Below are 14,518 nucleotides of genomic sequence, written 5' to 3'. Positions count from 1 at the left end.
CATGGCATTATCAGTCGCCTCCTCTGCATGCGACAGTTGGACACTGAATAAGGAGGACTGAAGAAGACAGGAGGCATTTGAGGGATGGGGCTGGCGAAGATTGTGGAAGCGACTGTGAACTGCCCAAAATAGAGCCAGAACGCTCCTTAGAGGCAGAGATGGCAAGTGTTTGTTTCATGCCCTTTGGACATGCTTTTGGGAGAAATCAGTCCCTGGAGAAGGACACCATGCTTGGTAAAGGAGAGAGGCAGTGACGGAGAAGGAGGCCTTAACAAGATGGACTGGCACAGTGGCTGCAACAGTGGGCTCAGGCATGACCCATGGCGAGGGCGGCACAGGCTGGCAGGTCTGTGCCCTGTTGACACAAGGTTGCTGTGAACCAGAACCAGCTCACCCGCACTTAGGAACAACACCATACTTACTTGAGAAGAGACTCTCTAAATTTTCTACATGAAAAACTAGTTTCTCCTACTTATCAGGTAGGAATGGTATCTTCTTTCAAGAGAGTCAGATTCTGTATTCATTTCTGCCTCATCCCTGCTTCTTCGAGCATCCCTTTAGTAAGAGATAACCCCAAAGATCTCAGAGACCCAGACCCCTCCAAAGACCAGGCAGAACCAGGAAGGCACCAGGCAGATGGGCAGTTTCCCAAAGAGAAAATGTATAGAGCAGTGGTTCTCAGTCTTCCTAATGCCGCGACCCTTTAATACAACTCCTCATGTGGGAGAACCCCCAACCATAAAACTCGCTTCATTGCTACTTCATAACTGTAATTTTGCTGCTGTTATGAATCGTCATGTAAACAACTGATATGCAGGATGTATTTTCATTGTTACAAATTGAACATAGTTAAAGCATCGTGATTAATCCCCCAAATAGTATGTCATTCTATATTGTGAAATCTTTATTTCTAATGACAAATAAATGAACTTTTGTCTTGAAGCATGGGGTAGCAATGGGTAACGGTCTTCACGCCGGGTACTCGTAGGTGGGCGTGTCTGCATGTGGGTGGACCCTCCTGGAGAGGAGAGAGGAGCAGTGTGGCGGTTCCTAAGACCATTGGAAATATGTGTTTTCCGATGGTCTTAGATGATTCCTGTGAAAGGGTCATTTCACACACACACACACACACACACACACACACACACCAAAGGGGTCAAGACCCACAGGTTGAGAACCACTGGTATAGAAGGTGCTGAAGTAAATCCTAAACTCTGAATAGCGCTAGAAATGAGATGAGCTGGAGAAACGTATGTTGCTCTGATCCTCTCAAGGCTATTACTAGATGCACTTGAAGGCAAACGTTTTAAAACTGCTTGGGATATTCGGGGGTAGGGTGTGTGTGAGAACGCTTAAGCTGCCTTCTGGGGAGGATGAGCCGATCACCTGCAAGCCTCTCATTGCATCAGGCAAGCTTGGGGCCAGCGGTGAGTTGACTGCTTGTAATGGGCGATGCTGTGTGGCCACAAGGGTCCTTTTCAGTTCCCCATCCTTCACCCCCCCTCTCTTCTGAACACGTCGAACAAATATGTACCAGTGAAAAGAGCCTTTGAATGACTGGTTTGCTCTGGGAACCTACACATCGCAGATTAGCAAAGGCTGGAAACGGGGGAAAAGCCAAAGTCAGGAGGCAGCTACTCAGCCCTCGAGGACCTCGACAATCACATCAGCCTCCAAGGGGGAACCTGAGCAGGGACGCCAGGACCAGAGCCTTCCCTTAGACACAGGGAGCCCTGGGGGATGGAATACTGCTTCCTGAATGGGGCCCTGGCCCATTATTTCTACATCGGTGACTATTGCTGAACACACTGTTCACTGGGTGGACAAATACCCAGAGACCCGAACAGATCAATTTCCAAACGGAAAAAGGAACAGCTGGCCACTAGGAGAAAAGAAAACGCTTACCCTCACTAGAAACCAAACAACATTGTTGTTCTTGTGGTTGCCGCCAGGCGGGTCGCCACTGGCTCACCGTGACACCCATATGAGGGAGAGAACTGCCGCATGGGGTTTCCTTGGCTCTCGTCTGTACAGAAGTGGATCTGCAACCCCTGGATGGGTTTATTTTGATGGGAAATTGCTTCGTTTAAGAACTGGCCAGCATGAGGAGCCTTACGTAGAACGGGTTTTATTCTCTAGATCAACCATCACTGGATTCCTCAACATCTCAAACCTTTTCCACCTGAAAGCTAATCTTACACTATCTATAAACATGATTGCAGCCAACTCGTTTCTAAAACGAGTGGGAAAGAGTAGGAGCCGAGAACTGCCAACATCTTCAATGTTTCCTCGACTCCAAAGGCAATGTTCACCCCTAAAGAAAGAAGCTCGAGCCACGAAGGAGCGGGGCTCTGAACTGGCTCATATTGGTTCATTGGTTGCGCCTGCATACCAAAGGTGCTTTTGTAAGATCTCTACTTTTCCTCTTTTTCAAAAGAAGGAAAATAGATCGATAGTGTCTTCCAGGTTGTTGTGGTTGTTGGCGGTGTTTCCCCCTCTCTGCGGAGGTTTCAGTGGTAAGCACATGGAATACAAGTGTGTTGCCTAAATTTAAGGAGAGCTGGTTTGTGAAATGCCTAAGAGGAAGGCGGGCTGCAAAGATATCCATCCTGAATGACTCTTCAGGGGCATCGCTCTGAGACAGGCAGATGCAATAAGAAAAGCGAGCTTAATGGCTGAAACCTGACAAGCGAGACATCATTTTCTGTAACAGGTTCACGATCAGTTCCGCCAGTGCAAATTGTCACATACATTCAACTTTTAGGTACTTGAAATGTTTAAAGACTCCAATAGTAGTAACACCAAAATGTCTCACAAGGCTGTTCTGAATAACACGTGGATTTACATTTCTCCTTAATAAATACACCTCAGCGGTCAAGAGAGCTCCCAACATGAAATACATTCATCTCTACATGGCGCAAATATTTTAAACGTTTTTAAAAACAGGATAAAACACAAGCTTTCGTTTGTTTTCAAACATAATTCATTTTTATAAGGTAACAGCATGTGGTTTTACATTCTAAAAATTGACTCCAGTACTTCAAAGACGCTGGGTGGATTTAAACTGCCAGTCTTCAGGTTAGTAGCCAAGCAGGCAACCACAGCGCCCTCCAGAGCTTCTGTAGAACAACCATAAAAGGGACGCCCCCACCCCGCCCCCGCCCAGCAATGTACAAACTCATTCCTCCCTTTCACAGTCACAAGAGGAGGCAACACTTAAATCTGTTGGTTTTGCTCCATAACGCCCTGCAAGCTGAATTCCTCCTTTATCTCCTCTTTTTATAGGGCACAAAACCAAAAACCTAACCCTCTGCCATAAAGTCAATTCCAACTCATTGTGACCCTATAGGCCCGAATGGAACTGCTCCTTAGGGTTTCTGAGACTGTAAATATTTGAGAGCAAAGAGTCTTATCTTTCATGGTTATCAGTTCAATGCTTAACCTACTGTAGTACCGGGACTCCTGATAGGGAACGTGTGTCCTTCAAGACAACAGATCAAGATTAATTCTTCGGATCTCTCCAAAACACTCATGCTAACTTTCTAAGTTGAACTCTCTGCCTTGAATTTAATTCACTCATCCCACAGATCCCCTCAAAAGCCACTGTTTGGCTTATACCACTCTTTTAGAGCAACCTAGTAATGCCAACTGTATTACTCAAGTATGATCGCAAAGTGGGACTTTCCAGATAAACAGAAAATAAGAATATTTTGGAAACCAAACTACATTTATAAGAAATGCTAAAGGGAGTGCATCAGACAGAGAATCAGTAATGGCAGAAAGCAACGTGAGATTAAGACACTTTATACCATCACCAGAAATTAACCCAGAGATAGAAGTATGGAAGATAAAATGACACAACCTAGAGAACCAAATGTCACTTGGTAAACAATAGCAACTACAAAGCAAAATGGGGTGGGTAGTTATGTAATGTCAAATATAGATAAAATCAAGGTGATGTCAATATAGAAAGGACTGTCACAAACTTAGAAGGATTAGCAAACAGAAAATAGACCTTTGCCACCAATGTTTTAAAAAGGAAAATCATAAAAATTCAGTGAACAGTGAAAACAGCAATGAAAAAAATTAATTTATAACTAAAAAGCCAACCAAAATGGAGCAGGAATGGAATATAATAAACTAAGGCAACAACCAGAAAAGAGACAAGGAAAGATTGTACAATAAAGAATTAATCCAACAAGAGAACATAACATAATAAACATCTGTGCAAACAATGAAAGAGCTCTAAAAGACACAAACCTAACTTTAATAGAATTGAACAGAGAAACTGACAACTCCATAATAATAATAGGAGACTGTAATACACCACTTTTGAGAATGAACAGAACAGCCAAAAAGAAAATCACCAATAACACAGAAGAGCTAAATAACACAATCAACTAGTTTAACCTCACAGACATTTACGAAACACTCGAGGCAACAGCAGCATAAGACATAGTCTTTTCCACTGCTTATGCACAGTCTCCAGAATACATCCTATGCAAGGTCACAAGGGAACATGAATAAATTAAAAATATCAAAATACTAAGAAGTCACAATATAAAGTTGGAAATGAAAAGCAGGAAGATCAAAGAAAACTATCAAATACATAGAAACTGAATAACATCCTCTTTAAAAACTACTGGGTAGGACCCATTGAGAGACTGGACATGCCTGTGTTCATGTAGCCATGGTGGCCAGGGGCTGTGTACATCATGTTACCATGGGGAGGGGTCTGCATTGGCTGTTGGGCATAGCGCTGGCTCCCCATCATGCCCATCTGCATCTGCACAGGGTACTGGGTGGTCTGATTCATGTAGCCATGCTTGCTGTGGTAGCTACTGTTCATCATCGGCTGGGACATGCCGTACCCGTTCATGGCATTGAGGCTGTTCATGTTCACTGAGTTGACATTATACGCTGGGGCTGGCATCAAGTTCACACTCGTGTTCATGCCTCTGCATGGTTAGAGTCCGTGCAGGACCCTGCATGGCTACGGTCTGGGAGCGACCATAGATTTGTGACTGATGGGTGGCAGCCACTGGTGACAGAGATGCCGACTTGGTTCTCATGGAGATGTGGCCCTTGCTGGCGATCTGGGTTTGCAGTCGTTGGCTGTGGGAGATGCCAAGATTTGATGCAGCCAGGTTCCGCTGCAGAAGGGGTGGCGGCAGATTCATTGGAGAAGGAGTCAGGTTGGGGGGGTGGGGTCATGGTTGCTTGTGCTTGAGGCTCCCCAGGGACAGAGTATGGCGACTGAGAAAGCTGAACAAGCCCTGTGTTGCTTAATGGCGTGTCCACTCCATGTAAATGCCGTTAGGCTTTCAGTTACTGTATATTTTGTTTAAGGTGACACTTGAGCATGCCGCTAATGTCTTTGTTAGTGACAGTGGGTCTTGGAGTACTGTACAAGTGTTGTGCTAACAGTAAGCCATTTCTTAAGGGTTTTTTTGCCTTGATTAGGGTGCCCTGCTTTGAGAGTGTGAAAAAAAAGAACAAAACTATATTGTTGTTAATTATAAAACTGTAAAGAGCTATAATAGCTATTCCCATTTGATTAGTCAGAGGGGTTTTATTGCTAAACGTTTGGTGTAAAGGTGAGACCTTTTTCCATTTTTGGTGACAGATTTTTTTTGGGGGGAAAAGGCAGCTTTCTGTTTTATAAATGTAGACTTCTGTTTATTGAATGAAGCATATCTCAGTGTTTATATGTCAGGTTTTGAAACATTTCAGATATGTCCAAATACTTGGCAGCATTTAAAAAAATAGTGAATTTGGTATAAAGTTGCTATTTTATGGAAATGCCTCTAACTTTACATTTTCATTCCATCTGTAGATTTTTCTTTCTTTATAAAATACTGGAGTTATTTTTTAAGGAAAAATAGAAAAGTAGCTTCTGAATAGCTCAAACTAAGCTTTCAAATAACATGTAAAAAAAGCAAAAAGGTTATTTGTGTCTGTTTATATTGCTTCCTTTTTTGTAACCTTTGCACCTGTAATCCTTGTATTAAATAGCCAGTGACACTCTTGTATTTATCTGTTCTCTTTTTACTCAGTCACTTAAAAAAACACACAGAAACAAAAACAAAAAAGTTGTACATTTTAACATAAAATAAATTATGATAAGCCAAAGAAAACACACACTACTGGGTAACTGAATAAATTATATATATATATATATATATATATATATATATATATATATATATATATATATATATATATATATATATATATATGAGTCAAACAAGAATGAAAATACAACATGCCAAAATCTTTGTGACACAGCAAAAACAGTACTCAGAGGACAATTCCTACTAGTAAATACACACATCAAAAAGAAGAAAGGACCAAACTCAGTGCCTAAACCCAATATCTGCAACCATTTGAAAAACAGCAGCAAATTAAGCATATGTATAGTCAGTAAATAAAAAAATAGCAAAGATTCAAGCAGACATAAAATGGAGAAAAAGGTAAAGTGTTAGCAAGACTAGAAGTAGGTCTGTTGAAAGAATACAATTGGTAAACCATTGGCAAGAAAGTAAGAAGATGCAAATAATATGTATATGAAATTAAATGGGCGATGTCATGACAGAATTAACTGAAATAAAAGGATAATAACAGAATTCTATGAATAAATATACTCCAGTAAATTTGAAACCCTAGAAGAAATGGACATTTTTCTAGAAACACTACCTATCCAAATGAAAAGACATTAAGGTAGAAATTTTTAGCAGATTTATCACCAAGGCAAAAATTGAACAGGTCACTAAAAATGCAACCCAAAATAGTTCTGCACCACGTGACTTCACTGTCAGATCCGATTGGTCAGAGAAGTGCTGACTTCAATTCTACTCAAACAACTCCAAAATACAGAAAAGGGGGGAATATTCCAGAATTCATTTTATTAAGCTAAAACCAAAGCCAGGCAGATACTACGAAAACAGAAACTTATATTATCAATAGCCTTCATGCAAAAATACATACAAGCAAAAAAATTCAAAAAAGTGATTACTCAATAGTAGCCAACAAAAATGAAAAAAAAAATACACAATGATTGAGTGCAATTCGTATCACTAACTCAGAGTAGGAAACCAAAGCAGACCAATAACAAAACAAGAAATAGAGGTGATCACGAAATTTCCAGAGAAGAAAAGTGTAAGATGAGATCGTTTCATGGGGGAATGCTACCAAGTATTCAAAGAAGGGCTGCCACCAGTTCCACACTGCCTATTCAAAAATATAGAAAGCGACAGAACTCTCAAATTCATTCTATGAAATGAGCATAATCCTGATATAAAAACCAGGCAAAGATCTTACAAAGACAGAAAACTACATACCAGTATCCCTTATGAACATCGATGCAAAAATTGTCAACAAAATTCTGGCCAATAGGTTCCAATAATATATAAAAACATTAATTCATCGTGACAAAGTAGGATTGATACTAAGGATGCAAGGATGGTACAGCATTTGAAAAATATCATTGTAATCCACCACATAAGACAAAAAAGAAGCAGATCATATAAATATGTGCAGAAGAGCATTGGACACCAACAACCTTTTTTGCATATAACATGCATTTAATAAATGATGGTTTCTAGAGTCCTGTTTACCATTTCAAAATGCAGTCATTTGGGAAATTCTGTGTATTATTTTAAAATATTCTTTGTCCAGGAATAGGTGTTATTATTACTTTTATGATAAGATTCTTGTCATGCTTTCTTCATCTGTTATATGTTGAAGTAAAACTTACATCTATTAAAAATTGAAACCATACATTAGTCTTCAGTGCATAAGAAAATTGTTTTTGTGGTTTCCATCTCTCTCTAGTGGCTTGAAAAATCCAAATTGCTCTTTTTATTGTGATTTTTCTTGAAGGATTTAAAATAATAGGTGTCAGCATCCACATCACTCTTAAAATTCTCAATTCTCCTCTTTCCTAATTTTCTGGTTAGCCACCCAGTCAAGGTTGGCATGTATTGGCCCAAGTATGTAATAAACAAACGGGTGATCAGAGATTCAGGTATCTTTCAAATCATTGGCCATACTGATTAAAATCAATTGGGCAAAATGACCGGTTGCCATCTTGAAGGGCTGGTCTCCATCATTACCTAAAGGCTTCATGACTTCTTCAGTTCATTCATCACAATATTTGACTTCAGTATTGGTCCTGGGTAAATGGTAGAAATGATAATACTGAGATATGTAGCAAGTTCAGAGGCTATTAAAAATAAAAAAACCCGAAGAGCATGCTTGCTGCTCAGACACTATACCCATTATGCTATTGACAGTGACAATCTTGCCATGCTTCCTCTCGATCATGTGAGGCAGAACACATTTTGTCAAGGACACGGTCCCTAGTTAGTTAAGTGTCATGAGCTCTCCGTAGACATGCAGGCTGGTGTTCATGGACAAAGGACGTTGGAATCATCCAACATTGTTGACCAGAATGTCAATTTTACCAAACTCCTGGAGAACAGCCTTGGTGGCCGCTTCATGGGATTTTATGTTCATTAGGTCAAGGGGCAAAATAAGTACATCTTTTCCTTTTAAATTGCCATTCTCAAGACATTTTTGTTTCACCCCTTCAGCTTGTCCATTTTTCTGGTGGGTATCACAAGAGAAACTCCTAGTTTAGATAGCTGGTAAGCCAACTCCTCACCAGTTACACTTGATACCCCGGGAACCCACACCGTCATATCAATCAGCTCCCATTCTGGGTGTTGCCCTTGCACTCAGCCCACATTAGGCTCAGGTCACTGCCTGCCCACAGGAAGCATAGCAAGTGCACCACGACCAGAGCAGAGTGCCCAAAGCTAGCCCAAACTCTCAGAACATTGCAGCAATGCTCACTCAGCTCCGCCACACGACCCAACACACATTTCTGATTAAAACACTCAATAAAAAAGGAATTGAAGGAAAATTCATCAACATAATAATGACCACATACAAAAATCCAAGGGCCAATACCATTCATGGGGAAAAACTGAAACATTTTGCATGAGAATGGGAAATAGACAAGGACACCCTCTAGCACTACTCTTCTTTAACCTCATGTTCAAAGTCTTAGCCAGAACAATTAGAAAACAAAAACAATCAATGTAACTTGGCTAAGAAAAAGTGAAGGTCTCACCATTTTCAGACAATATAATTTTATAGAACCCCCAACTCCACAAAAAGACTGTTGGAAACAATTAGCCCTTAAGGGATTTGGTAAAATAGCAGGATAAAAAATTAACAAGCAGCGAAATCAATTGGATTTCTATATACTAGTGAAAAGAGCTCAAAAAAGACATCAAGGAAATAATACCACTTATAAAAGTCATCAAAAAATGAAATACTTTGGAATAAACCTAACCAAAAACCAAAAATTCTGTACAAAATAGCTACAAGAAACCAAAAGAACCCTACACATATGGAAAAATATCTCTTGTTCTTGGATAGGAACCCTCAATATTGTGAAAATGTCAATACTATGTATGATAATCTACAAATACGATGCAAAGCCAATCCAACCCCCAATTTCATTCTTTATATAAATGGCGAAACTAATGACCAAATTCATATACAGAGGGATGGGACCCAGGATAAAAAACACCTCACAAAGTCGTAGACCTTACACTACTCAACTTCAAAACCTATTAAAAAGCCACAAAGTCAACACAACCTGGTAAAATGACAGATACATAGACCAATGGAATAGAAAAGAAAACCCAGAAATAAAATCATCCTTCTACAGACAACTGATTTTCAAAAAAAAGACCAAAATCCTTAAGTGGGAAAAGGACACTCTCTACCACAAATGGTGTTGCATAAATTGGATCTCCATGTGCAGAAGAACGAAACCGGACTCATACCTCACTCCATACACAAAAATGAACTCAAGATGGATTAAAAACTGAAATGTAAACCGCAGAGGTAACAGAATCATCAGTGACAAAACTGGGACAAACTTAAGGGCTCTATGACAGAGTACCAAGTATAGTAAAGGAAGCACACACAGTGGAAGTCAAAATAAAGGAGTGGGACCTGTTAAAAACCCCTCTGCACATCAAAAGACATTATCAAAAGAGTAAAATGTGAGTCTATGGACTGGGAAAAAATCTATAGCAATGACACAATAGACAAGGAACTAAAATCGATAGAACTCTGCAACACCTCAATAAGAAAAACTAATAAGTGAGACCCAACACATAATCAGACCTACTCTGAATCCCTCTCCAAGAAATAGCGGAAATTTTACGGTAGTCTGAGAAGTTCAAGTCCCTGTTAATTATATTTCAGCACTTCAGAGGGAGCAATTGACAACAAAAGATCCCAAAAATCAAAAGTGTGAATTTTGTGCTGCCAAGCAGGATGCCTCTGATTCAAGTTGTTCTGCCCTGTCCCAATGTTTCTGGACCTTAGTAGTAAGCTGATCACCATCTACTTCCCTCCCAACACAATTGACCCACTTCCCCAACTGGGGAGAGGTTAAGTCAGACCTGGACTGGAAGTATTCAGAGGGTTCCTGGGACTGAGGTATTCTAGACTGAGGCATTCTAGACGGGCTCATTGCCTATCAGCCGGATAAGAAAAAAATAGGTCTGCTTTGCACTGACTTCCGGCATCTGGCTTGAATTTGGGGGAATGGATTGTGGCAGAACTCCTTCAATGCCATCTGAAGATTAACCAACCCTGGGCAGGTGCAGAATTGAAAAGACTTGCATTAGGGGAGACACTCAGCTCAGTGGTGAGTCCTCAGGCCCAGGATCCAAAGTATTGTCACTTGCCTGGCTCTCTGGCCCACGCAAAATAGAAACTGGGCCCAGCACTGACATACAATCTTCAGAATGTTGTGTTCTAAATAGTTCATTCTCTACTCCATCCTGTTGGTAAGATGGATCATTACCTGACACTCCCTGGTGACTTGGGAGCCAACCTCAAAGTGGGACTTTGATGAAGGCAAAAGTAAACTGCTTTCTGCCTTTGGCTCCTGCTGGGGGTGGGCTAGTGCTGAATTGCATGGTCATCTTTAATTACTCATGTTCCACAACAGGTATGGGGGTTGCTCTGTATTAAGAAATATTTTTTAAAAGCACGCCTGGGAGACAACAGTCAATCTCTACAACTTGCAGAAACAGGATAATCCAGTTAACTCCAATACATACAGATGTGGACCTAGAGGAGCTCCTGGAGGAGAAGACCATGCATCCTCCCATGTGGGAGATTACAGAAATGACAGGTTTCAGTTACTTTAAGGGAATGGAGGCGGGGGATTTATAGAAATAGAGAAAAAACAAGTGACTATAATGGAGACCACAATTTCTCTAAAAGATAATTCTGACAAAATGAATGAAAAGCTAAAAATAATTCAACAACTCCAAATAGAAATACAAAAGTTATGCACCAAAATATTAGAACTAGATAAGACTGTGAAAAAACAAAATAGAAACAAGAGTTTGTGATCCCAAAGATAAATATCTCATGACCCAAATATTAGAAGACCAAGTGATAAAAATGACTTAAAAGGTGAAGAAAACCAAAATATTATCAAAAGATACAGTGTCTGGGGTCTTGCAGGCTTGAAGATAAACAAGTGGCAATCTAGCTCAGAAGCAACAAAGGCCACACGGAAGAAGCACACCAGTCTGTGTGATCATGAGGTGTTGAAGGGATCAGGCATCATCAGAACAATAAATCATATCATTGTGAATCAGGTGTGGAGTACGGAGTGGAGACCCAAAGCCCATTTGTAGGCCACTGGACATCGCCTTATAGAAGGGTCTCGGGGAGGAGATGAGCCAGTCAAAGTGGAATTTAGCAACTATGAAACATACAACTTTCCTCTAGTTCCTAAATGCTCCTCCCCAGCCCCCACTATCATGATCCCAATTCTACCTTACAAATCTGGCTAGACCAGAGGATGTACACTGATACAGATAGGAACTGGAAACACAGGGAATCCAGGGAGAATGATCCCTTCAGGACCAGTCCTACGAGTGGTGATACCAGGAGGGTGGGTTGGAAATGGGCAGCTGATTACAAGGATCAACATATAACCTCCTCCCTGGGGGACGGACAACAGGAAAGTGGGTGAAGGGAGATGTCGTACAGTGCAAGATAAGACAAAATAATAATTGATAAATTATCAAGGGTTCATGAGGGAGGGGGGAGTGGGAAGGGAGGGGTAAAAATGAGGAGCTGATGCCAGGGGCTTAGGTGGAGAGCAAATGTTTTGAGAATGATGAGGGCAATGAATGTACAGATGTGCTTTACACAATTGATGTATGTATGGATTGAGATAAGAGTTGTATGAGCCTCTAATAAAATGATTAAATATATATAGGATTAGAAAGCAAAGTCCTCAACATAATAAAAACCATATACAAAAAAAAAATAACAGCTAACATCAGGCTCAATGGGGAAAAACGGAAAAGAGTCTCCATGTCAACTTGACAAGGATGTTTCCTATCACCACTCATACCACATTGTGTTCAAAGTTTTATCCAGAATCATTAGAAAACAGAAAGAAATCAAGAGAATCAAATTAGGCAAAGAAGAATCGAAACTCTCACTACTTTCAGGTGACATGATCCTACATATAGAGAACCTCAAGGATTCCACAGAAAGATTGTTGGAAATAATCGAGGAGTTTGGTAACGTGTCAGGATACAAAATTAATAAACAGAAATAAATTAGATTCCCGTATAACCAACTGAGATAACTCTCAATGGCGACATCAAGAAAACTATGATATACAGTCACCATACAAAAAATGAAATACTTAAGAATAATCATAACAAAATACATAACAGACCTGAGCAAAGAAAAATACAGAACACTACTATAAGAAACCCAAAGAAATCTTCATGAATGCAAAACTGTCCCATGTTCATGGAAGGTGGACTTAACAGTGAAAATGTCAATACAGTAGAACCCCCAGTATTCAACCTCATCAGTACTCAACAAAATTGGAATGTCAAGAACATTTTTCATCAGAGCTGGAACAAAACAGTGCAATCTGAACTGATACACGTGGTTTTTGTAAACAAAAGCAGTTTGTGTTTCACTCTGCTTTAGTTGGTGTTGTTAGTACACATTGTTTAAACCTTTTGTGGCTGTGTTCCAAGCGTTTTTCTATAATTTTCTTAGTTCTTGTGACTTTTGTACAGTTTTTAGATTAAAATAACGGGTCATAAGAATGAGCTTTTGACAAGATTCATGATGATAAGGAACTCGTTAACTTTGTTATCAATATTGTTAAGGATAATTAGTAAACTCTTTTAGAAAGTAGTTAAGGAAATGCCAATAGTAGACCACATTAGACAGCTTTTTTAAAGAGAAAGCCAGCCAGGTCCTAGTGAAGAAAGGCTAAGAAGGGAAAAAACTCCTGAAAAGCAACTACCGGTTGATTTTACGGAAGGGGACTCCCCTTCCAAACAATGACTCTAGATCCAGATACAAAACTTGTAAGAGCCCCCCAATAAAAGTATTTTTAAAAGAAAGAAAGACATCGCTCTCTCCCCGTCCTTCCTCCTCTGGCCCTCTCCCCTCTCCTACCATCCTCTCTCTGCTGGTCCCTCTCTCCCCTGTTCCCTCTCCCCCTGTCTCCCTTCCCTGCTCTCTCTCCCCTGTCACTCCCACCTTCCACATCCGCATGCACCACCAAGGGGGCTGAGGTGAGCATGCTACCATAAAAAAAACACCCCAAACCAAAAAACTGTTTTTAACGTTGTGTTTCTTATTTAAATTATATTATTTAACTCTGAACTTATTTACTGTGAAGTTTCTGTGTAATGTTTTGTATAAAAAGGCAAGGTTGGGGTAAAAACTTGATGGTTGATAACGGATTAATCTGTTTTCAGTTATTTCTTATGGGAAAAATTGCTTTGGAATTCTACTGCATCATATCTCGAAATTCCTTCTAGAATGGATTAGCGTCGAGGTCTTTACTACAGCACCCATATCCTCAGTGATCTCCTAATGAAAGCAAGCAACAACCAGGGCCATATCACAAGAACAAATTGTTCATAGATTGGGACTAGAATTAAGTTTAAGTCCCAGGTTGATTCATCTATGAATGATTTTTATAAGTTTCTGCTTCACTTTAGAAACATCAATATAATTTTATGTTAGAGAACATTATCAAACATCCCCTGAGGCATAAGGTAATTCTGTTGACAGTTACATGAACTTCGCCAATGGTATGGAATTCAGAACACTGTTGAGAAAAGGAAACCATACAAGTATAGATGATTTTTACAGTTTAACTCTTTTTTTTTCAGTTTAACTCTTAAGTGGATATTATTTACACAAATAATGGGGGTTGATAATAGGGCAAAACTTTCAATAACATTCATTTAAAAGGCATAACCATGCAGTCAAATTAATACATGTCACGATGAAGCAAGAAAGATATTAAAATAGTAAATATCAGAGCACCAGGAACAAACAAAGATGAAAGGAGAGAGTGGAACACATCCTGGGCCAAGCCCCAAGCAAGATATCCCTGCTTAGAGCAGCCAATGCACCG

At 40.0% G+C, this 14,518-nt stretch overlaps 1 pseudogene; it reads right to left on the bottom strand.

The window, feature by feature from the left end:
• Window positions 1-7,829: 7,829 nt before the first annotated feature.
• Window positions 7,830-8,717, bottom strand: LOC142461054 (dehydrogenase/reductase SDR family member 7 pseudogene; annotated as a pseudogene).
• Between the last annotated feature and the right edge of the window lie 5,801 nt (window positions 8,718-14,518).

Source organism: Tenrec ecaudatus, chromosome 11, assembly GCF_050624435.1.
Source record: "Tenrec ecaudatus isolate mTenEca1 chromosome 11, mTenEca1.hap1, whole genome shotgun sequence".
Classification (NCBI taxonomy): domain Eukaryota; kingdom Metazoa; phylum Chordata; class Mammalia; order Afrosoricida; family Tenrecidae; genus Tenrec; species Tenrec ecaudatus.
This window is presented reverse-complemented; position numbering and strand designations above follow the sequence as displayed.